Source organism: Coenobita brevimanus, chromosome 55, assembly GCF_032717465.1.
Source record: "Coenobita brevimanus isolate Jiangsu-jjx chromosome 55, ASM3271746v2, whole genome shotgun sequence".
Classification (NCBI taxonomy): Eukaryota; Metazoa; Arthropoda; class Malacostraca; order Decapoda; family Coenobitidae; genus Coenobita; species Coenobita brevimanus.
In genome coordinates this window covers 36527385-36554172 of record NC_137008.1, presented here as the reverse complement: position 1 = coordinate 36554172, position 26788 = coordinate 36527385, and the positions used below count along the sequence as shown (strand labels likewise).

General features: G+C 44.2%; 1 protein-coding gene across 1 annotated transcript in view; it reads left to right on the top strand.

Moving 5' to 3' along the window:
- LOC145401299 (calcium-independent phospholipase A2-gamma-like) overlaps positions 1-26788 on the top strand; it is a 252781-nt gene that overhangs the window by 224547 nt on the left and 1446 nt on the right. The gene's annotated exons all lie outside the window — the stretch shown is intronic.

Here is a 26788-nt window from a genome sequence, read left to right as displayed (position 1 = left end):
TTAGCACACCCAGTTGCTTGGAAGCAGATTTTACAAGAGATGTAATATGATCTTTCCAAGACAAGTCCCGAGCAAATGAAACCCCAAGCATGTTCAAGGATGATGCAGGATTAAGTTGAGTATTATTAAACATAAGTGGGTATACCTGTGGAAGATTTTGTCGGGTTGATAGTTGCAAAAACTGAGTCTTTGATGCATTAAAAACAACCAGATTATTTTTACCCCAGTCAGAGATACGAGCCAAGTCAGACATTAGGTGTGCCATAGCCTCATCCCTTGCCTGTTGAAGTAACTGCTGAGATGGACGTTGTGGGAATCGAATGGAAAGGTGAAGGGTGGAGTCATCAGCATATGAGTGGATAGGGTTAGATGTACAACTTAGAAGGTCATTAATGAATAAAAGGAAGAGAGTTGGTGATAGGACAGAGCCCTGAGGAACACCACTGTTAATAGATCTAGGAGAAGAACGATAGCTGTCTACAACAGCGGCTATAGAACGACCAGAAAGGAAGCTAGAGATGAAGGCACTGAAAGAAGGATAGAAACCATAAGAGGGCAGTTTGGAAATTAAAGATTTATGCCAGACTCGATCGAAAGCCTTTGAGATGTCAAGTGCAATGGCAAAGCTTTCACCAAAGTCCCGAAAGGAGGATGACCAGGAGTCTGAAAGGTAGGTGAGAAGGTCGCCTGTGGAGCGTCCCTGACGGAACCCATACTGACGATCAGAAAGAAGGTTGTGATAGGAAAGATGCTTTAAAATTTTTCTATTAAGAATAGACTCAAAAACTTTTGAGATACAGGATGTTAAAGCAATTGGGCGATAGTTAGAGGGTTGGGAATGGTCACCCTTCTTTGGGACTGGCTGAATGAGAGCAAACTTCCAGCAAGAAGGAAAGGTACAAGTTGACAGACAAAGGCGAAAGAGTTTGCCAAGGCAGGGTGTAAGCACAGAAGCACAGTTCTTGAGAACAACAGGAGGGACTCCATCAGGCCCATATGCCTTATTAGTACTGAGGCCAGCAATGGCAGAATTACATCAGCTGAAGAAATTTTAATGTTAGCCATGAGGAAGTCTGAGGGGGGAAGTGATGGAGGAACAGCACCGGAATCATCTAAGGTGGAATTGGAGGAGAAAGTCTGAACAAAGAGATCTGCTTTATCAGTAGAAGAAATAGCTACAGAGCCATCAGAGTAGAAAAGAGGAGGGAAGGATGATGAGGTAAAGTTGTTAGAAAGGTTTTTGGCAAGGTGCCAGAAGGAGCGGGGAGAGTTCGAGTTGGAGAGTTGAGAGCATTTTGTACAGATGAAATTATTTTTAGCAGAGCGAAGAACAGACTTAGCACGATTCCGGGCAGAAATGTATAAAAGATGTGATTCAGGGGTGGGTTGGCTCTGGTACCTTTTATAGGCCCTCTCCTTGTTGTGGACAGCATTAGAACAAGCATGATTAAACCAAGGCCTGCTAGCTTGTCTGCCTACCCCATACTGATGGCACCAATTGCTGATGCATTCATACCAGGACCCTGACCTACCTACCGTACCAACACTTTTCAGCCAACAGCATTATCATCACAACTACCACAATTTTTTTTTTTTTTTTTTTTTAATGCAAGGAAGAAGGAACCAAAGGCCATGAGCCCACAATAAGAGTTCCCTCCAAGAGAAAAACAAAATACAAGAGAGAGCCAAATTCAAGATCCATTCATTTTGAGATGCCTGGACACACTGCGTTTGAAAGACTGGAGATCATAGGCAGCAGGAAATACAGACAGAGGGAGACAGTTCCAGAGTTGACCTGTTGCATAAATGAAGGACTGGGAGTAAAGGTTAACTTCTGCATTAGAGTGTTGGACAGAAAAGGGATGAGAGTTTGCTGCTAGACAGGTGCTACGTGCCCGTTGTAGAGGTGGAGGAATGCATACAGACAGTTCAGAGGAGCAGTGGCCACTAAAGTAGCGATAGAAAAGAGATAAAGATGCAACAGTGCAGCAAAGACACAGAGGTTGAAGGGAGTCAGTAAGAGGAGGAGAGTTATTGAGACGAAAAACCTTTGACTGCATCCTATTGAGAAGAGCTGTATGTGGGGAGCCTCCCCACACATGAGAGTTGTACTCCACACAGGGGCAGATAAAACCCCTGTATAGAGTCAACAATTGTGCAGAGGTAAAGAAAGAACAGAGTCGGCTTAGCACACTTAATCTCTTGGAAGCAGATTTTACAAGAGATGTAATATGATCTTTCCAAGATAAGTCCCGAGTAAATGAGACCCCAAGCATGTTTAAGGATGATGCAGGATTAAGCTGAATATTATTAAACATTAGTGGGTATACCTGTGGAAAATTTTGACGGGTTGATAGGTGTAAGAACTGAGTCTTAGAAACAAGATTATTTTTACCCTAGTCAGAGATACAAGCCAAGTCAGACATTAGGTGTGCCATAGCCTCATCCCTTGTTTGTTGAAGTTACTGCTGAGATGAGCGTTGCGGGAACCGAATGGAAAGGTGAAGGGTTGAGTCATCAGTTTATGAGTGGATAGGGTTAGATGTACAGCTTAGAAGGTCATTGATGAATAAAGGGAAGAGAGTTGGTGATAGGACAGAGCCCTGAGGAGTGAGTCGAACATTTACTCTTAGTTTAATAGTACTGTACTACTTCGTTTATATACAGCCTTATGTATATACACAGTGATAGACAATATATATCCTTACATCAACATATAAGAGGTATATATGAAAGTCAAGTAAAATCAGAGAATTAAAATATAAGTACACACATATCCTTCATATTACAGTTACAAGGAAAATCAAGTGAAAATGCCTAACACAAATGGAGCTGGCAACAGTATGCCATACTCAACCACACACATGAGTACTTACAACCTATACCTAAAGATGAATTTTAAAATGAGCAAACATATCATGTTGACTTCACAACCTTTGGAGGACTATAGTATCAGTTGATGTGTGAACCTAAGTGAATACAGTGCATATTGTAACTATTATTTATTTAATTTTATGTAATATATGAGGTTACATATATAATTTAAATATAAACTGCAACATAACTAAACCAGTACAACTATGGTGTCTCAAATAACCAAGTACAGTACCGGTACATCAAATTTGGCTGATTCATTAGAAGAATACAGTGTATGGAGAAGAGACAGAAATTTAAGAAAAGGGGGGGAATTATATTCTTAACAAAGAAAAATCTACAAGTCAAAGAAATAAAAATAGATGTGCCCTCACAAGTAGAACTGATTGCATTGGAGATTAACACATATGAAGGGAAATTAATTGTGGCAGATTTATACTTGCCACCCAAAACAAACACTTGAGAAAGAGGAAGACCTGGCAGAAAGTACAATTCGGAGTTTAAGAACATTACTACATAGAGTGGAAGAGAAATCTGAAATAATTATGTTAACTGGAGATTTCAGTACAAATATAAATTGGAATACTCTAGATGTAAAAAGCCACGAAAGCTGTTGGGATCAAAAGCTCCTGGATCTTGTGCAGGAGTTTTTCCTAACACAGCATGTAAAGGAAAATGCCAGAAAAAGAGGACTTGATGATCCATCAGTACTAGATCTTATACAGTATATAATAGGCAAGAAAACAATATTGACAATATAATGTATCACCCTCCATTCGGCAAAAGCAACCATGCAGTATTAAATTGCAACTTCAGGATTGTATATGAGATAGTTACCAGTAATGAGCATTACAAAATGAGTCAAAACTACAAAAAGGGCAACTATCATTACCTGAAGAAGTTTATCTATCTATCTATTGTCAGATGCCATAATCCCGTAAGGGGTGGCCGTTAGTCTTTGAGTTGTTTTACTGCGAGGGGCACTAACCCTCTACCAACCGACTTGCTGACACTTAGGGAACACGTATGGGTTGGTTATATGGTTACCACCCAGCGTTGTAAATGATTTCTTGGCATACAGGAAACCATTAGGCTTGTCACTCAATGTAAAGCCACCTGAAATGGAAAGAGTGATAATGGTGAAGGCTGAAGTAAGCAGCACAACATCTAATGATTGGATGATGGTGAGAAATAGGAAGAGAGGGGACAGACAAAAAAAAGGTGATAAAGATGAAGGAAGAAGTAGGCAGCACTACATCAAGTGAGTGGATGATGGTCGCCACCACCTACCACTTGAAGAAGTACTTCTTAGAAATAGATTGGGAAAAGGAGCTTAGAGAACAAGATTTAAATATTAATATAGAAAATTCTATGATTTTTATGAAATAGGAGTCCAAAATTACATCCCTCAGCACAAAAAAACAGAAATGAAAAAAACAGAAATGGATTAATACGGAATGTAAAAATCAAAAGAAGAAAAAGACACAGTAATGACAGAAATGAAAATAAAGAAATGGATTAATACAGAATGTAAAAAATTAGAAGAAAAAAAAAGAGACAATAATGAGAGGGCATATAGCAACTATAAACAGGCAAGAAAAGATTATACAAAGATAAGGAGGGAGGCTCAGAGACAGTTTGAGGAAGACATTATAAATAAAAGTAGTGATCAACCTAAGCTATTTTACAGCTACACATCGGAAGCAAAAACCAAAGTTAAAATATCCTTAGGTCAAAGTAAACTACCTGATATTTGGAAGAAAGCAGACATTGTTCCCCTGTTCAAGAAAGGGAATAGTCAAAATCCTCTCAACTACTGACCAGTATCACGGACGAGGGTTATAAGTGAGATACTGGTAAAGCTGATAAGAAAAGTTTGGGTAAACCATCTAGAAGAACACAGTATGATAACAGAAAGGCAGCTTGGTTTTAGAAAGAGAAAATCATGTGTTACTAATCTATTAATCTACTGTGATAGAGTTACAGAAACATTACAGAAAAGAGAAGGATGGGTGGACAGTATCAGTTTAGATTACAAGAAAGCATTTGACAGTACCCCCCCAAGGACTTTTGTGGAAACTGTACCATCAAGGAGGTATCCAAGGCAACCTGTACTGATAGATGCAGGATTTTCTCAGAAAAAGGGAATTGAGAAGAGTACAAAGGGGAAATTACTCATCATGGAGGGAAGCGACTAGCAGAGTTCCACAGGGCTCAGTGCTGGCACCAATTATTTTTTTAATACAGTAATCCCTCCACTATCCGATGTAATAGAGCCAAAAGCATGTCCAGAAAGTGTGTCTGTCCGGATAGTGGCCCCCTGCTTCCTGGACTGGTACTTATGGACCCTAACCCAGCCTAAATTTGAAAGCCATCTAAATAACTCCCTACCGGACATGCATAGCACCTATTTAAGACCCTATTCACACCAATAATGGACATAAAGCATGAAATAAAAAGGAACCAGAGAATGAAGACTTAGAAGTGAGTTTGGAAAATATTTAGTAGTGTACAGGGTACTTACGGCACATTTGTGGCCACCTCCTCTAAGGCTCTGGCAGTGGTGAAAATGCTCTTGAAGCACCTACGGTAATCCACTGTTGTTTTCGTTTTTAAAGGCTCCAACATGCTTGCATGTGTCGGCCTTGGTCACCTAATGGCGGCTCTCCATGCTGCACGATCCATTGCAGCCTCCCTGTTCAGTCCCTTAACCCTAAGGTCACACTTAATGACCTCGTCCCATGTCTTTCTCGGTCTACCCCTCATAACCCCACCCCCAATATTAACACTTCTCACCTTCCTCACCCAACTATCATCCCCCATCCTCTCCACATGTCCAAACCACCTCAATCTACCTCTCCTCATCACAACACCAATACACTCCAGTCCCATCCTACCTCTCAACTCTTCCATTGTAAACCCAGCCCCTCCAGGCCTTGGACGCAGGGACGCACTGCACATCCACCTAATCATTGTCATTTCTGTACGTCTGAGCCGGCGAATGTCTTCCTTCTTCACTGCCCAGGTCTCACTGCCATACAGCATTACACTCCTAACACACGCTGCATACAAAGACCCCTTAGCACGTAGGGAGAGCCCCCTCAATGTCAGGAGAGGCAAGAGCTCCCTGAACTTCTTCCAACCACTTCTCACCCTAGCCACAGAGCTAGCTCCAGCCCCACCTCCAGCACACAACATGTCTCCTAAATAACAAAACTCTTCCACACACTCAAGAGATTCACCAGCAAGTTCAATTCTTTCACGTCTGACGATCTTCACCTGCTCACCCCGGCACGCCGTACACATAAAATCAGCATTATCTCGCAGTCTACCTCTGATACCACTACATCTCTTATGCACCCATTTATCACACACACCGCACAAGATGGAATTACTTCCCACGCCCTTGTGGCAAACTGCACATGGCCACTCTCCCTCGTCTTTGACAGTACCGCCACCAACCCTAGATATCATCACTTTTGTTTTATCTGCATTTACCCTTAAACCCTTTTGCCCCATACCATCTCTCCACTTCCTAAACCTTTCCTCCGCCTCCCTTTCATTCTCTGCAATCAACACCAAATCATCAGCATACAACAACTCCCACGGGAGTCCGTTTCTAAAGTCACGTGAAAGGGCTTCAAGTACCATGATAAACAACATGGGACTCAAGACTGACCCCTGATGCACACCAACATTCACGGAAAACTCATCACTCAAATCTCCATTCACTCTCACCTGGGTGTGAGCACCCACATACATGGCCATAACCACCCTAACCAGCCACTCCTCCAAGCCAAGCTTTCTCATTGCCCACTTCACCACCTCTCTAGGGACTCTGTCAAAGGCCTTTTCCAAATCAACAAAAACAAAATAAAGATCCCTTCTCCTACCAATATATTTTTCCTGAAGCTGTCGAACAATGAATATGGCATCAGTGGTCCCCCTACCTGGCATAAACCCAAACTGCATCTCATCAATATTCACTCTTTCTCTAATCATACCTTCTAAAACTCTCTCCATTACCTTCATTATCTGATCTAAAAGCTTTATACCTCTATAATTTCCTCTTTCCAGGGCATCACCCTTCCCTTTATACACATTTACAATTACACTCTTCAGCCAATCATCTGGGACAACACACTCATAAATAATCCTATTTATCAGGTCAGTGACTAAACTCACCCCTATATCGCCTGAGGCCTTCAACATTTCGGCAGTCAACCCAGACACACCTGCTGCCTTCCCCACCCTCATCCTGCCTATTGCCTCACTCACAGTAGCAGTATCAATCAAAGGCCAAGGGCCAGACACTGGATCTGCTGGCTCCAAACCTTCCCTGTCCCAGTCAAACTCCTCATTCAACAACCGGTTATAATGCTCTCTCCATGCATCTTTAATATCCTCACTGTTCACCACTACCCTTCCTTCATCATTCTTCACACACTGCTCACCTATGATATCCCGATTATCCCTGTTCACCTGACCTGCCACCCTAAATATATTTTTCCTTTCCCCATGATTTAGGTTATCAAGTAATTGTCTCTGTGACTCAGACTTTGCCCTGTATACCTCTCTCCTAGCCCTATGCTTGGCAGCCAAATATTCCTCTTTGCTACCACCCTTCTTCCATTCCCGGAAAAGCCTTCTTTTCTCCTTAATTGCAGCTTCTACACCCTCATCCCACCACGAAGTTACTTTATGTCTTGGTGGTCCTCTTGTCCAGCCGCATGTTACATCAGTAACTCTCAAGAAATTGTTCTTGAGGGCTCTGTACTGTTCATTAACGCCTCTGTCTACAGCTCCCTGTTCAGCCACCACTCTCCTCAACTCGCTATAGAAGGCATCCCTTACTACTTGGTTTTTCAGCTTCCATATTTTCCTCCTAGGTACATAAGTCCTCTTTTTCATCATTTGTTCTTTAAGCACCATATCACAAATCAATAGTTTGTGCTGCTGCACACACTCCTCACTTCCTATAACTTTAACATCCCTCACTAACCTCCTATCGGCCCTCCTAACCAGAAAATAATCTATCTGACTGCTATTTCCCCCAGACTCACACTTAATTAACCTACTGTCTCTTTTCCTAAAATATGTGTTGCACACAATCATGTCCGTTGCCTCCCCAAACTCGAGTATCCTTTCCCCTTCTGCATTCCTTAGACCATATGCACATCCCCCATGCACTCCTTCATAACCTTGGGCTGCTTCACCTACATGACCATTTAAGTCCCCTCCCAAAATCACTATCTCATCATCCCGCATACCACCCACTACACGTATTAAATCATCCCAAAATCTATCTTTCTCTGATTCATCCAATCCTGCCTGTGGAGCATATGCCGATATAATCACAGCTATCTTTCTTCCCAACAGAATTTTCACAACCAATATCCTATCGCTTACTCTCAAAACATTCATAACATATTCCACCCATTTCTCCGCAACCATCAAACCAACACCTCCATATCCGTCTGTCCTCCCCTGCCAAAACAACTTATAGCAACAGTCCTTCCCAACAATCTTTCTGGCTGATCCACCCCTGTACCGGACTTCCTGCAAACACGCCACGTCCACCCACCTCCTACTGAATGCCTCAACGACTTCCCCTGCTCTTCCCCTCAAACTTCCCACATTCCATGAACCCACCCTCATCCCCATGGGTGATTTACTGTCCTCAGGCTTGCTTTGAAACCTTTTTTGTTTTGTCATCTTCAGTATTAATAAATGGGGACAGACACAGCACAGGTCCCACTCACCGCACAATCCCAGGTCCAGGCAATGGATCTGGGACCCCTAGCCCACCAGCTTACCAGTGGCTGTGGTAGTGGCCTCGGGGCACCCTGCCAGGACAGCTGCAGGGACACCCTCCAAGTGCATCTTGGCACTGCAACTATCCTGCCATTATACACCCACTGATAGGGCAGCCTCCTGGGACGCTACTCCCAGGTTCGGGCCCCTCTCTATTGGGCGGAAGCGGCAGCCTGGGATCCGCAATGCCCTGTACCCTCTAGCACAGGCCCGAGCCCCATCATGCCCTGGACCCATGATCTATGCCGGCGGAACCCCCGCCACGCCTCCCCCCAGAAGTCCGCCACTAGGTAGTGGGGGCAAAGTTTTCTGGCCGCATGCCCTTACTGGCGCCAACCCCTGTAACGTAGTGGGATACGTTGTGTGAAATGTAAAGTGCATGTGGTGTAGTGCATAGATAGTTAGAGGAAATGTTTGGGAGAGTATGCTGGTCTACTCTCCATGTTACTGTCACACTGAAAAGGTCAGCAAAGGGGGATGGTTAGATAGCTAGTGAAACAGGAGCTCCAGCTCTCCCTATCACCAGCATTCCCATTCCCCTTGGGAGTAGTACCCTGTTCGGCCCGTGCTATGGCCCGTGCTACACTTAATTCTTTGCATTGTGAGTTATAATTAACACTGCACATTCTGTTCTTGATTGTGCCACACCAGTTTCAACAACCACTTTGCACTCCACACTTAATCCTTTGCACTCCATTATCCATCATCCAATCCTACATTGCCCCATGAGGAGTGTAGGAGCCTGGGGCTAGGCAGTTGGTCCCGACATTTAAGATGAGAGTGACCAGCCTCACTCATCCCTGAGTGGCATTACATGAGCAATCAACCCCAACCATCCCTTGGATATAAACCTTCACCGGCTCAATCCGATTGGAGTGCAATAATTACCCACTAAACCACCAGGTGCCAAAATTTGGTTATATGGTTACCACCCAGCGTAGTAAATGGTTTCCTGGTGTGCAGGAAACCATTTGGCTTGTCACGCAGTGTAGAGTCACCCACAGGCAGAAGGAAGAGGAAAGAATGAAGGAAAGCAAGACAAAGAGGGAGTGTAAAGTCACCCGTTGGCAGGACAAAGAAAGAATGAAGGAAAGAAAGACGGAAGAGGATGGAAGGAAAGAAGGGTGGAGGAGAGGAAAGGGCAGACACCCAACAGCAGCACTACATCGAGTGAGTGGATGGTGAGCGCCCCCACCCACCACCATCTCTAAATTCTAATTTCTTAACACTGCACAAGACTGTAAATTCCCTTATGGCCTAGTGGCGAGGTATTGCAGTTTATTCGCTGTTTATTCACAAAAACTAGCTCATTTGGCATCCATTGCAATGGGCATCTACTCAGGATGGCAGTTAGGCAGTAACTGGGGAGGGGGGAGGAAGGATGGGGTGAAGGAGCTGTGTGTAAACACAACTGGTCAGCGCTGCATGCCAATTTCAGATTGTGGGGAAAAAATTCGGATTTAGGGGGGATTTTTTTTTTTTTTTTTTTTTTTTTTTTGGCCATTTTTTGGGCTCCAAAGGTCCATGCCCACAATGTCCAGGAAGTGGGGAGTCCAGATAGTGGGCGTCTGGATAGTACAGGGATTACTGCATGTATAATTTATTTGCTATAATTTATAAGAGTCATGTGTGCTCTCAGCTTGAATATTGCTCACCCTTGTGGAATGGTTGTGGAGAGGTTGCATTAAGACAACTAGACAAAATTCAGAATAAAGCTGTTAGAATCATTAACAACCCTGCCATTACATATAAACTACCTCCCCTGCAAGTAAGAAGGAATGTTGCCTCCCTTGCATTATTTTACAGATATTTTTTTGGCAAATGCTCAGACGAAGTTGCGTCCATGGTGCCACCTCTCCATGCCTTCCCTCGTGCTACACGGGCATCTGGTAGCGCTCATGACTGGAATGTCACTCAACACTACTGCAGAACTTCTGCCTATCAGAATTCTTTCATTCCCCGAACTGCATCTCTCTGGAACTCGCTTCCCCAGAGTTGTTTTCCTCCAAATTTCAACCCACAGTTGTTCAAGTCTAACTGTTACAGTTATTTTATGAACAGAGGACACCAGTAATCTGGTGTATGGATTTTTTTTTTTTTACCCATTTGTGTTTCCTTCCTCCGTTCTGTTATTTAAAAAAAATATATATATATATATATATAAATGACATAGATAGTAACACTGGAAATGGAAGGTATCTAAATATCTTTGTGAATGATGCAAAAATACAAAGAAAACTACTAACACAGATTCTTTCAGAGAGCTACAAGAAAAATTATATAAGCTTCATGAATGGAGCAATAAATGGCAAATGGAATTTAATGTGCACAAGTGTCATGTAATTAAGTTTGGTAAAAGTGAGAAAAGACCAGATTGGGATTATAAGTTAGGAAGTAAAACCCTACACATATCAGAAGGAGAGAAGGACCTATGAGTGATTATCAGTAACAGACTATCTCTGGCTGACCACATCAGAAAGAAGGTACGTAACTTGTATACATTGCTTGCTAATATGAGAATAGCATTCACATATGTAAATGAAGACATGCTGAAAAAGATAATGACATCATTCGTCAGACCAACCCTGGAGTATGCATCAGTAGTCTGGAATCCTCATCACAAAACACGCATAGATAAGATTGAAAAAGTACAAATGGCAGCTACAAGATGGATACCAAGCTTAAGGGATCTAAGCTATGAAGAAAGACTAGAAAAATTGAATCTACCAACACTACAGGAGAGAAGGAAAAGAGGAGGCATGATTATGCTATAAAAATATGTCTCAAGGAAAGACAAAATAGACATAAATGAATGTAAAGCCTATGGGGAAGCATCAGCAAGAGGATGCTGCAAAATCTATCTATCTATCTATAGTCCAACGCTCTAATCCTGCTAAGGGTGGCTGCAGACAAAATGCCTCCAAGTCGCTCTGTCGTCCACCATTTGACTGCCCTTTCCCAACTCACTTCCCCCCCTCCCTCATATATACACTGCAAAAAACTACATAAAAAGAGAGGCGATAAAGACGTTAGGAAATTCAGTTTCCCAAATAGAGCAGTTGATCAGTGGAATGCACTACCAAATGAAATAATGTGTGCCAAACTATTCATAAATTCAAGGATATGTATGATAAAAATGGTTTAATACATGGGACAGCACTAGCTTGACTCATTCCTGTAAAGATACAATTAGGTAAGACTAGGCAAACCCCGATTTACAATACCCCAGATTAGTGATGGGTGTAGCAGTACCGCCCTATGCCGCCTAATGATGGCCAAGCATTGGTTTAACGATGGTTCCTCTGATGTTTTGTCCAGGAGTTATGGGCCAAAAGTTTGAATCACACACATTCCCGCGGTCAGCTGAGCCCGCCTGCCTGCCAGGATGCGCAGAAACGCTCACACAGCCCCAGCACCCATCGCTTACCCTGCACACACCCATATCGTTCTTCTCACTCTGGCCATCTCAGAGTGGGGAACTCTCCTATGCGCTCGCCTGCCCAGTATCATATTGCATCACCAGCATTACACAAGCCATTATCATAGTGTATTGTGATTGTCCCAGCAGTGCCATGAGTAGGGCAGTGATACTAATCATGTGTTGAGTGTGATTTTGTTGGAATTTTGGTATAAATAAATGTGATCATGTCTGGTAAGGGTGCTGCACATGGTGGTGTTAGTGATGATAGTGATTGCCCTAATCGGGGTGCTAAGCGGCTTGCGAGTGTTGGTGCTGGTGATGTACCCGCGAAGCGTGCTTGTAAAACTGTGTCTTTGGAAGTGAAGTTAGATATTCTTAAGTGCCACGACAAAGGCGAGGGCACATGTGCCATCGTCTCAGCTCTTCACTTGGCCCAGTCGACTGTCTGCACCATCAAGAAGGGGAGGCCATCAAGGCTGCCGCTGAGGAGGTTGCTGCTTTCACCACCTCCCATATCACCCGCCATAGAGAGCCTGCGATGGAGGACCTGGAGCAGATGCTCTGCACATGGGTGGAGGACCAGAACAGGAGGAAGGCGCCCATGAGTCAGGCGATCATATGCACGAAGGCTCTCTCCCTGCGGGACAGCATAAAGGTGAGAGCCATCTTGATGCTAGTGCAACCTTTAAGGTGGTTTGACCACTTTAAGAGGCGGGCAAGCCTCCACAATGCCAGGATGTCTGGTGAGGCAGTGAGTGCAGATGCAATGGTAGCGGCAGTGCTCCCTGACGAACTTAAGCGCATCATGGCAGAGAGTGGCTACAGTGCGAAACAGAGCCGTGATTTCGTGAGAAATAGGTCATATATTCTGGTTGACTGACCAGCTTGGCTGGGTTGATCTTTGGCATGTGATCGCCTGTACAATAAACTATCAGCTGATCATGCTCCTTCCTCCCGCTTGCTCAACAACAAATATGGCAACATAAATAATTAGTAAACAATACTGTATCTACCTGTACATGCAAAGCTTAGAAGCAGTTGCATGACCCAGTACTTACTGCTCAGAATATGCAGTGACATTACAAACATTTTTGTCATCATAACGCCAGCCACTCAAAATGTAAACGTGATTTGTTAGTTCAGCATATCAAGGCAGACTTTTCGCTACATCACAAGCTGACACTGTCATAGAAAATTTTAGCTTGCAAATCTTTGAACTTGTCTGCCTTCACCACATTTATTTTCAGTACTTCAAATTTGTGAAGATATTTGCACGTTTAACTAATTAATAAGTTACACCAGGAAACCATTTATTACACTGGGTGGTAACCATGTAATTTTGGCGCCTGGTGGTTTAGTGGGTTATTACGGCTCTCCAGTCGGATTGAGCCGGTGAAGGTTTATATCCAGGGGGTGGTTGGGGTTTATTGCTCACGTAATGCCACTCAGGGATGAGTGAGGCTGGTCACTCTCATCTTAAATACCAGTACTAACTTGCCTAGCCCTGGGCTCCTACGCTCCTCATGGGTCAACATAGGATTGGATGATGGGTGGATGGATGAATGGAATAACCATCATATAATTCTTATTTACTTAGCCATGGCTGAATATGAAGAAAAGAGGGTAGAATGTGGAGAAGTACTGAGAATCAGCTGAGTGATGTTTACGTTTGCGATCCAACAGCAGCAGGTTGGAAGGGGCAACACTGCTCCCAGCCATTGTTGAGGCAAAGTCAACCAGAAGGGTCATGGTTGGAATTTGATGACATCACAATGTTGGGTTTTGTCCTTGCCTGGACAAGAAAGTGGTGCCCAAGTCAACATTATGACTTAAAAAGTCAACAGAAGTCAACTTCAGTTGACATTTAATTCTTGTGAAATCGCAGCTCAGGTTTTTAATTTTGATGAGACTGGGCTGTTTTGGAAAAGAATGTCCTCAAAGACATGCCATGCAACAGAGGAAGGTCTACGCCAAGGTTCAGGGTCACGAAGGACCAGCTTGCACTGCTGGTGTTGGGCAACGCCAAGGGTGACCTGAAGTTAAAGCCACTTCATGTCTACCTCTCTGAAAACCCGAGGGCTCTGGTGGGGTATGTTAAGGAGAATGTAGGGGTGATTTGGAAATCAAACAAGGACTGGCTGACTTCTGATATCTGTTTGTCCTATTTCCACTCCTACCTCTCACGTGTTCTCAAGAAGTATGCCTTGAGGGAGAACTTGGTGAATGCGCCTAGCTGCGCTCCTGCAGTGAAGGACAGGGCAAGCAACACAGAAGTGATGTTCCTTCCTCCCAACACCATGTTGTTGTTGCAACCCATGAACCAGGGGGTGATCATGACGTTCAAGGTGTACCACCTCTGCCGCACCGTGCAGTAGTTGACAAGGGCCTGTGACATATTATATCCCAGAAAGGTCTTTCTGGGATATAATATATGCCATGCCATCAAGAACTTCACAGTTGCATGGAGGGAAGTAAGTCAGGCCACCATGAACGGCTTGTGGCACAAGCTGTGGCCAGAGTGCATTCACTCCTTCACCGGCTTCCCTGAGAGCGTACAAGCATCACCAGTAAAACGGGTGCAACAGGACATAGTGCAGCTGTTGCATGAGGGGGGCTTCGGGGAGGTCGACAAGCAGGACGTGAAGGAGGTCCTGGAAAGCCACAGGGAGGGACTCAGCAATGAGGAGCTCATCAGTATGGAGATTCAGCAGGCACACCAGGAGGCACAGGAGGAGGAGGTCGTCCCTGAGGTGCGAGTTGCCAGTATGAAGTTTCTGAAAGAGATGTTGACCAAGGTTGATGAGGTCATCACACTTATGTGGACACATGACCCTCTCCCAGGGCGAAGCAGGGACACAACTGGTCAGCTGGAGGTGGGGATGAAGATGTACAGGGTGATGCTGGAGGAAAAGAAGAGGGCAGCCAGTTAGACTATCGTCATTGCCTTCTTCAAACAGGCTCCTACCACACCAGCAACCCACAGAGGATCTCCCCAGCCATCGATCAGCAGAGAAACACCAGGTCCTTCTCCCGCCAAGGACGTGCTCAACCTTTAGTGCTGGATGTCACAACAAGCCGATCCCTGTCTCCCGTGTTACCTGAGTCTCCATTGCAGCACTGCCACTCCATCACTACCTTCCTCACCAAAGCCTCGATCTCCGACTCCACTTCAGCCATCACCTGTTTCCCTCGCCACAACATGAGTCACCGCATCTATCTCCCTTGTTACCTCATCAGTCATTGCAGCAGTCTCCCTCGCCACCTCACCAGTTATCACAGCTGTCTCCCTCACCACCTTGTCTATCATCGTATCACACCCTATCACCACCGCCTGGGTCATCGCATCGCACCCCATCGCCACCCTTAGAGCCAGCGCATCAGTCTTCCTCTACCATCGCCCCACCTCGCCAGGCTTCCCCCCTCTCTGATCCTCCCTCAGAGATGGGGTTTGAGGGCTTTGAGGAGGATGAGTGAATTCTAGGGAGCACCAAATGTCCCCTAGCCTTGGGGAGATATCTAGGATGATGACCAGGACCGGACATGGGCTCACAAGAAGTGAGTGATGAGAGGTGTTTGATATTTTCTGACCTACTATTTATGATTCAGATTTTATTTGTTGGTTTTAGTGAGTTATTTACGGGTGTTAGTCTTTGGTTAGCTTCCTTTGCAGCCGTTAGGCCATTTAGATTGGCTTTAAACTTTTTTTTGGACTCGTTTGGCTGGGTTTAGGACTTGGTTGAAGGGACAACCCAAGGCTCAAAAAAACATCTGTATACTTTACTTAGGAGTAGACTGTAGCACCAGTCGAGCAGGGCAGTACTCCCGAGGTGGATGGAAAGCTGATGACAGGGAGTGCTGGAGCTCCCGTTTCATCAGCCCTCAGGACTAGTTCCTGACCATCCCCCTTTGCTGAACTTTTTCAGTGTCTCAGTTACACAGAGAGTAGGCCAGCATGCTCTCCAGTACAAATTTCTCTAACTATCTTCACCAAACTACATTCACAGTACACACTACACTTCCTATTCAAAATTTACCCAAAATGGCGTCGTTATATCAAGCCTCGGAGTCCCCAGGGGGGGGGACCATAAATGCCCCCACCATCTGTCCCTCTCCCAATGACGACTCAAGGTGCCTGGAACCACTGTCTGACCCTCTTCTTCTTCATTTCTGCAACATTCGCGGCCTTTCCTCTAACTTTCGCTCTGTTGAGCACCACCTCTCCTCCTCTAAACCTCACCTTCTTTTTCTAACGGAGACTCAGCTGTCTGAGGCAACTGACAGCAAACCCTTTTCTGTATCCTCCTACTTTCTCTATACTCATTTCAAAGCCAAAGGTGGCTGTTGTGTATATATACGCAACGACTTATCTTGCTCTCGTGTTCCTGAACTTGATTCTTCTGAATTCTCCACACTCTGGCTTCGGCTTTCCTGTCATTCTCTGACTAAATATATCTGTGCTGTTTACTTATCCCCTAATTCTACTGACTATCAAAAATTCTTCGACTATCTTACTTCTACGATGGAACACATTCTATCCATTTCTCCTTTCTCTGAAATCTCCATTCTTGGAGATTTCAATGTTCACCACCACCTTTGGCTCTCCTCTCCTTTCACGGATCCACCTGGTGAACAAGCCTACATCTTTTCTATCCTTAATGACCTAGAGCAGCTTGTACAGCACCCTACCCGTATCCCTGACCGCCTTGGAGAGAGCTCCAACATACTTGACCTCTTCCTCACAACTAATCCTTCTGCTTACTCTGTTAATCTTTCTCTCTGTATGGCTCCTCCGATCACAACCTTATTACCTTAACCTGTCCTATCACTCCGGTACGGCCTGTGGACCCTCCAGGGAAACGTCGTCTGTGGCATTTTGGAGCCGCAGACTGGGAGGCCCTCAGGCAGTACTTCTTTGATTTTCCCTGGAATGATTATTGCTTCCATGGCCGTGAGCCATCTGAGTGTGCCTTGCGCATTACGGAGGTTATTCTCTTCGGGCATGGAAGCATACATTCCTTTCTCATATCCTTTGACTAACGCAAGAAAGCCTTGGTTTAATCACGCTTGTTCTAATGCTGTCCGCAACAAGGAGAGGGCCTACAAAAGGTACCGGAGCCAACCCACCCCTGAATCACATCATCTTTACGTTTCTGCCCGGAATCGTGCTAAGTCTGTTCTTCGCTCTACTAAAAATAATTTCATCCATACTAAATGCTCTCAACTCTCCAACTCGAATTCTTCCCGCTCCTTCTGGCATCTTGCCAAAAATCTTTCTAACAACTTTACCTCATCATCCTTCCCTCCTCTTTTCTACTCTGATGGTTCTGTAGCTATTTCTTCTACTGATAAAGCAGATCTCTTCGCACAGACTTTCTCCTCCAATTCTACCTTAGACGATTCCGGTGCTGTTCCTCCATCACTTCCCCTCTGACTTCCTCATGGCTGACATTAAAATTTCTTCAGTTGATGTATTTTCTGCCATCACTGGCCTCAGGACTAACAAGGCATATGGGCCTGATGGGGTCCCTCCTGTTGTTCTCAAGAACTGTGCTTCTGTGCTTACACCCCTGCCTAGGCAAACTCTTTCGTCTTTGTCTGTCAACTTGTACCTTTCCTTCTTGCTGGAAGTTTGCTCTCATTCAGCCAGTCCCAAAGAAGGGTGACCACTCCCAACCCTCCAACTATCGCCCAATTGCTTTAACGTCCTGTATTTCAAAAGTTTTCGAGTCAATTCTTAATAGAAAAATTTTAAGGCATCTTTCCTATCACAACCTTCTTTCCGATCGTCAGTATGGGTTCCGTCAGGGACGCTCCACTGGCGATCTTCTCACCTACCTTTCAGACTCCTGGTCATCCTCCTTTCGGGACTTTGGCGAAAGCTTTGCCATTGCACTTGACATCTCAAAGGCTTTCGATCGAGTCTGGCATAAATCTTTAATTTCCAAACTGCCCTCCTACGGTTTCTATCCTTCTATCTGTGCCTTCATCGCTAGCTTCCTTTCTGGTCGTTCTATAGCCGCTGTTGTAGACGGCCATCGTTCTTCTCCTAGATCTATCAACAGTGGTGTTCCTCAGGGCTCTGTCCTATCACCAACTCTCTTCCTTTTATTCATCAATGATCTTCTAAGCTGTACATCTAACCATATCCACTCATACGCTGATGACTCCACCCTTCACCTTTCCATTCGGTTCCCGCAACGCCCATCTCAACAGTTACTTCAACAAACAAGGGATGAGGCTATGGCACACCTAATGTCTGACTTGGCTCGTATCTCTGACTGGGGTAAAAATAATATGGTTGTTTTTAATGCATCTAAGACTCAGTTCTTACACCTATCAACTCGACAAAATCTTCCACAGGTATACCCACTAATGTTTAATAATATTCAGCTTAATCCTGCATCATCCTTGAACATGCTTTGGGTTTCATTTACTCATGACTTATCTTAGAAGATCATATTACATCTCTTGTAAAATCTGCTTCCAAAAGACTGGGTGTGCTAAGCCGACTCCGCTCTTTCTTTACCCCTGCACAAATGTTGACTCTATACAGGGGTTTTATCCGCCCCTGTGTGGAGTACAACTCTCATGTGTGGGGTGGCTCCCCACATACAGCTCTTCTCAATAGGGTGGAGTCAAAGGCTTTTCGTCTCATTAACTCTCCTCCTCTTACTGACTCCCTTCAACCTCTGTCTCTTCGCCGCACTGTTGCATCTTTATCTCTTTTCTATCGCTACTTTAATGGTCACTGCTCCTCTGAACTGTCTGCTTGCATTCCTCCACCTCTACGACGGGCGCGTAGCACCCGTCTGGCAGCAAACTCTCATCCTTTTTCTGTCCAACTCTCTAATGCAAGAGTTAACCGTTACTCCCAGTCTTTCATTTATGCAACAGGTCAGCTCTGGAACTGTCTCCCTCTGTCTGTATTTCCTGCTGCCTATGATCTCCAGTCTTTCAAACGCAGTGTGTCCAGGCATCTCAAAATGATCGGATCTTGAATTTGGCTCTATATTGTATTTTGTTTTTCTCTTGGAGGGAACTGTTACTGCGGGCTCATGGCCTTTGGTTCCTTCTTCCTCGCATAAAAAAAAAAAAAAAAAAACATGTTAAATCATTCCCGATTTATGATACTCCACCTAACAATGGGTTATTACTTTTAACGAACTGCATCATTAAACTGGGGTTTGCTTGTATATCTATCTGTTTATTTATCTATCTGTCTGTCTCTCTCTATATATATGTATATACACATAGATCGATAGATAGATAGATATAATCAACCGTTTGAGTGTCCACTGCAGGACCGGCCTGTCCCGAGTGAAGTGGGGATGATACAGCCAATGTATCTCTACCAAGCGGCTTAGGCTGTCTGGTAGAGATTGTATGTAGGGTGAGAAGTACTTGTAAGTGTAATTGTAGTGTTGGAGTGGCTTTCAATGTGTGTGTAGTCTGTGAACCAAGTGTAATCGGCCCGCACAAGCCGACTGGGTGCAAGCATACCGTATAGTAAGCGACACTGGTTCAACCACAGCATCCCTTATGTCCGTCAAAGCAGTACGTGGCCGGGAGAACACTCCCAAAGTTTCTTACCCTGGCGGGGCACGAACCCTAGTTCTCCCATGTATGAAAATGCACACTTTACCACTGCACCACAGAGGCTCCATATATATATATATATATATGTATATGTATATACACACACACACACACACACACACACACACACACACACTCAGTAATCCATCCGACGTAATTGAGCCAAAGGCATGTCCGGGTAGTGGCTGCATCTGGATAGTGGACTTCTCCCCTTTTCCCCATTCGTACATAACCTAAGTTTGAAAGCCATTGTTAAAAGGCCACTACAGTACAGTAAACCCTTCATGAGTCGAACTGTATAGGGATCCAGGGTAGTTCAGTCACCGAATTTTCAGACTAACCGGAAATAATTGCAAATAAAACATTATATACCTCCCCATTTGTCACAAATTATATGTGATTACTTGTTTATTACCACAAATCCAAAAAAGCATTTATAAAGCAATAAAAATAAAAAAATTAAAACAATTTGGTGCATGTCATAGACTAGGCTAGGATAGGGTTGCATAGGCAACAGTCACTTAATTTCATAAAGTTCTGCAGTTGTTTACTTCACTGTACATTTTAGTGGTTGGTGGGGGTGCTCACCATCCACTCACTTGATGTAGTGCTGCTCTCAGGTGACTGCCCTTTCCTTTCTTCCTTTGCTCCTTCCTCTTCTGTCTCTACTTCCATCATTCTTTCCTCTTCCATCTGCCTATGGGTGACTTTACACTCCCTCTTCTGTCTTCCTTTCCTCCATTCTTTCCTCCTCCTTCTGCCTATGGATGACTCTACACTGAATGACAAGCCAAATGGTTTCTTGTACACCAGGAAACCATTTACTATGCTGGGTGGTAACCATATAACCAAATTATGGCACCTGGTGGTTTACTTGGCTATTAAGGCGCTCCAGTCAGACTGAGTCTGTGCAGGTTTTTAACCAAGGGGTAGTTGGGGTTTATTGCTCACATAATGCCACTCAGGGATGAGTGAGGCTGTCATCTTAAATGTCAGGACCAACTTGCGCTCCTCATGGGGCAACATAGGATTAGGTGATGATGATGATGATGATACAGTCAAATAAACTAAAATGTAACACTTGGAATATCTATCTATCTACCTATCTGTCTATTGGCAGATGTCTTAATCCCGTAAGGGGTGGCCACAAATCACTTCCATGTCACTGTCTCCTGCCATTTCACTGCCCTGCACTCAGCTCACACCCCCCTCTCTCATGTACCTCTCCGCTCCATTCCTCCATCTCATCCTTGGCTTCCGCCACCCACTCCCCCCTCCTCCACCTCACTCACATACACTGTCCTCATCAGTCCCTTGCTCTCCATGCCCTCCACATGGCCAAACCACACCAGTGTGTTTCTCCTAATGTTTCCTATCACATTCACATCCGCACCACAATGCTCCTTCACTTCCTCATTTGTCAGTCTGTCTCTCCATGTGACTTCACATGCTCCTCTCAAATAACTCATTTCCACTGGTCTCATTCTTTACTTGTGTCCCTCTAACAAAGCCCAAGCTTCACTTCCATATTTTATAGTTAGTATTACAATACTGTCATGCAGTAACTTTTTCACTTATACCTTTCCACTCCATCCCTCCATCTCATCCTTGGCCTCCCCCTCCCTTTCCCCCCCCCTCCACCTCATTCACATACATTCTCCTCATCAGTCTTTCACTCTCCATCCACTCCACATGGTCAAATCACCTCAGTGTGTTTCTCCTAATGCTTCCAATCATATCCACATGCTCTGCTCAAATAACTCATTTCCACTGCCATCACTCTTGACTTGTGTCCCCCCAACAAGGTCCAAGCTTCACTTCAATACGTTAGAGTTGGTATCACAATGCTGTCATGCAGTAACTTATTTACTTTCATGCTCACTTCCCTGTTTCTTATCACTGCGTTCAAAGAACCAGCAACTTTTCTTCCTTGTTGTACCCTTTCAAGCACTTCATCCTCTAGACTTCCATCCTTACTCATCACACTACCCAAGTACTTAAACGTACTCACATTTTCCATTTCCTTCTCATCCAACCTCCATGTACATTCACTGACTTCATTTCTCTCGAAGACCACAACTTTACTGTTCCCCACATTTGCCTTTAAATTCCATTTCTTACACACTCTCCCAAACTCATTCACCAAGCCATGCAGCTCCCCTTCGTCTTCTCTGAACAGCACAGTATCATCTGTAAGCAACAGGACAGGAGTTTCCACACACTGCCCTCTCTCATTAGGGCCACTCCAACATCCATTGCCCTACCCAGTATCTCTTATAACCTAATCCATATACAGATTGAACAACCATGGAGACATGACACATCCTTGTTTCAATCCAGCCTTCAGATAGAAAAATTCACTCATTTCACTGTCCACACGCACTGCAGCCTTGGCATCCTCATACATACTCTTCTCGGCATTCACCAACTTCCCATTTACTCCATATATTCTCAGTACTTTCCACAATGCTTGTCTATCCACCCTGTCATATGCTTTCTCCAAATCTGTGAAGGCTGCATACAACTTCTTTCCCTTATCCAGAATCTTCTCCACCAAAGACCTAAGAATGAATATCTGATCTACACAACCTCTTCCCCTCCTAAAACCTCCCCGTTCTTCTCCAACTAATACCTCTGTTATTTCCCTAACTCTGTCAATAAGTACCGTACCATATACAAATGCCCCTATGATTACCACACACTTCTTTTTTCCATTTTCCATGGTATTGGGGAATAATTATACCTGACTTCCAATCCTCCAGGACTTTACCTTCCTCCCAGGCCAATCTCTACATCTTCCACATCCATCCTACTACTATCTCTCCCACATGCTTCAGCATTTCACCACACACTCGATCAGTCAGATTGATTATTTTCTGGTTAGGAGGGCCGATAGGAGGTTAGTGAGGGATGTTAAAGTTATAGGAAGTGAGGAGTGTGTGCAGAAGCACAAACTATTGATTTGTGATATGGTGCTTAAAGAACAAGTGATGAAAAAGAGGACTTATGTACCTAGGAGGAAAATATGGAAGCTGAAAAACCAAGTAGTTAGGGATGCCTTCTATAGCGAGTTGAGGAGAGTGGTGGCTGAACAGGGAGCTGTAGACAGAGGCGTTAATGAACAGTACAGAGCCCTCAAGAACAATTTCTTGAGAGTTACTGATGTAACATGCGGCTGGACAAGAGGACCACCAAGACATAAAGTAACTTGGTGGTGGGATGAGGGTGTAGAAGCTGCAATTAAGGAGAAAAGAAGGCTTTTCCGGGAATAGAAGAAGGGTGGTAGCAAAGAGGAATATTTGGCTGCCAAGCCAAAGCTAGAAGAGAGGTATACAGGGCAAAGTCTGAGTCACAGAGACAATTACTTGATAACCTAAATCATGGGGAAAGGGAAAATATATTTAGGGTGGCAGGTCAGGTGAAGAGGGATAATCAGGATATCATAGGTGAGCAGTGTGTGAAGAATGATGAAGGAAGGGTAGTGGTGAACAGTGAGGATATTAAAGATGCATGGAGAGAGCATTATAACCGGTTGTTGAATGAGGAGTTTGACTGGGACAGGGAAGGTTTGGAGCCAGCAGATCCAGTGTCTGACCCTTGGCCTTTGATTGATACTGCTACTGTGAGTGAGGCAATAGGCAGGATGAGGGTGGGGAAGGCAGCAGGTGTGTCTGGGTTGACTGCCGAAATGTTGAAGGCCTCAGGCGATATAGGGGTGAGTTTAGTCACTGACCTGATAAATAGGATTATTTATGAGTGTGTTGTCCCAGATGATTGGCTGAAGAGTGTAATTGTAAATGTGTATAAAGGGAAGGGTGATGCCCTGGAAAGAGGAAATTATAGAGGTATAGAGCTTTTAGATCAGATAATGAAGGTAATGGAGAGAGTTTTAGAAGGTATGATTAGAGAAAGAGTGAATATTGATGAGATGCAGTTTGGGTTTATGCCAGGTAGGGGGACCGCTGATGCCATATTCATTGTTCGACAGCTTCAGGAAAAATATATTGGTAGGAGAAGGGATCTTTGTTTTTGTTGATTTGGAAAAGGCCTTTGACAGAGTCCCTAGAGAGGTGGTGAAGTGGGCAATGAGAAAGCTTGGCTTGGAGGAGTGGCTGGTTAGGGTGGTTATGGCCATGTATGTGGGTGCTCACACCCAGGTGAGAGTGAATGGAGATTTGAGTGATGAGTTTTCCGTGAATGTTGGTGTGCATCAGGGGTCAGTCTTGAGTCCCATGTTGTTTATCATGGTACTTGAAGCCCTTTCACGTGACTTTAGAAACGGACTCCTGTGGGAGTTGTTGTATGCTGATGATTTGGTGTTGATTGCAGAGAACGAAAGGGAGGCGGAGGAAAGGTTTAGGAAGTGGAGAGATGGTATGGGGCAAAAGGGTTTAAGGGTAAATGCAGATAAAAGTGATGATATCTAGGGTTGGTGGCGGTACTGTCAAAGACGAGGGAGAGTGGCCATGTGCAGTTTGCCACAAGGGCATGGGAAATAATTCCATCTTGTGCGGTGTTTGTGATAAATGGGTGCGTAAGAGATGTAGTGGTATCAGAGGTAGACTGCGAGGTAATGCTGATTTTATGTGTACGGCGTGCCGGGGTGAGCAGGTGGAGATTGTCAGACGTAAAAGGATTGAACTTGCTGGTGAATCTCTTGAGTGTGTGGAAGAGTTTTGTTATTTGGGAGACATGTTGTATGCTGGAGGTGGGGCTGGAGCTAGCTCTGTGGCTAGGGTGAGAAGTGGTTGGAAGAAGTTCAGGGAGCTCTTGCCTCTCCTGACATTGAGAGGGCTCTCCCTACGTGCTAAGGGGTCTTTGTATGCAGCATGTGTTAGGAGTGTAATGCTGTATGGCAGTGAGACCTGGGCAGTGAAGGAGGAAGATATTCGCTAGCTCAGACGTACAGAAATGACAATAATTAGGTGGATGTGCAGTGCGTCCCTGCGTCCAAGGCCTGGAGGGGCTGGGTTTACAATGGAAGAGTTGAGAGGTAGGATGGGACTGGAATGTATTGGTGTTGTGATGAGGAGAGGTAGATTGAGGTGGTTTGGACATGTGGAGAGGATGGGGGATGATAATTGGGTGAGGAAGGTGAGAAGTGTTAATATTGGGGGTGGGGTTATGAGGATTAGACTGAGAAAGACATGGGATGAGGTCATTAAATGTGACCTTAGGGTTAAGGGACTGAACAGGGAGGCTGCAATGGATCGTGCAGCATGGAGAGCCGCCATTAGGTGACCAAGGCCGACACATGCAAGCGTGTTGGAGCCTTTAAAAACGAAAACGAAAACGAAACTTGATCAATTCCTGGGGCTTTCCCCATTTTGACTTTTTCATTGCTTCTGCAACTTCCATCCTAACGATTTCTTCCTCTCTTCTTACATCTCTCCTTCTCCCAACCATTCCCCAGCCACTTATACTCGCATTACTTTCATCTTCCATGTTGAACAATTCTTTAAAGTATTCTTTCTGTCTGGTCATTTTCTATCTCTTCTTCTCCAGTAATGTACCATTTTTATCTTTCACTCCCCAACTAACATCTTTGACACCCTGTCTGACTCTCTTTACATGTTTCCAGAACATTTGCTTCCATCCCATTTACTTTACACTAAAATTCCTTCCAAATTCCTCATCCACTCTCTTCTTACTCAGTCTTACTAATCTTTTCACCTCTCTCTTCCTCTCTACATATAACTCCCTCTTCCGTTTCTCAGCTTCTTCCACATCCTTGTTTCTCATCCACTCATTATATGCTTTCTTCTTTTGTGCCACAGCCTGTCTCACTTCTTCATTCCACAATGCTGTTCCTTGTACTCCCTTTCATTTTCTTTTCACCCCACACACCACCTCACATGCTGTTTGCACACACCTTCCAAGTCCCCCATCTGCTCCAGTCCATATTTACCCAGTCACTCCTCCACTTCTCTCTTATATTCTGCCTTTTTTTACATCCTCTTGTAATCTTTCCACCCATCTTGCATGAACTACTCCCTCCTGTCCTTCCCATCTTCTATTTCGCCATTTCATTTGGACTTTGATTCTGACCACCACTTGGTGGTGGTCAGAAAGTCCACTCCTCCAACCTCTATATGCTCTTGCATCGATTAAACTACTTCTCATTCTATCATCCACACATATGTAGTCAGTCATTGCCTTACATTTATTCAGTTTACCACCCACCATTCCCATCACTCGCCACGTATACCTGTGGATCATTTTTTATCCGAAGAGGGTATTGGCTATCACCAACCCCCTCACTTCATGTTGTACAAATTTCACATTAAGCAAACAAGAGAACTTGTTGATAAAACTAATTTTTTCACTCCTTATGACTGCTTTAAGCCTGCCGTAATCTTCCCTTAATTGGCCTAAAAATTATCAAACATTCACAAGAAAGTGTATTAACACATTGGTCAGCTCATTTATAAACACAAGTGTTGTATTTACAATGAACTGTGGTGGTAGACAGATTTGATGTGAAGGAAGAGGGAGGAGGAAATGTACAGTGGTCCTATGTGTAGCCATGTGCCTCATACATAGGAGCTGCAAAAGGACTGGTTGCAGGTGCATCAGTGCCCACAGTAACACATGAGTTTGATAAAGATAAATGCTTGTAGTTGGAGGAGGAGGAAGAGAGATGGTGGTTGTGCAGGTTGGATGTGATTAGAATAATGCAGGTTTGTGAATAATGTGAATTAAAGTAGTCTGTCAAGCAATGGACAGATGAGAATGTGTTTATGTGGTTTGATCTTAAAGAAATATATAATAGGTTTGAATAGGATGGTAAAAAGAATTTATGAGTTGTAGGAGGTGTGCAAGGTCAGGAAGATGGCTGTCAATGGTAAATGAGTGTACAAGATAGCCAGGTAGAGTAATTGAGGAAACAAAAATTGGCAGAGAATAGAAATCGATGGATGAATTTTGAATGGAGTTCTACATAATGAGAGTTCACCCCTCCTCCCCTCTGTTTTTTTGTCTTAATAATCAGTGGAATGGTTATTTTCCCAAAATATTACATAACTCTTCATGTGTGATCAGTGTGGATGGTTTGCATGTTAGTGAAGGAGAGAATTTTGAAGG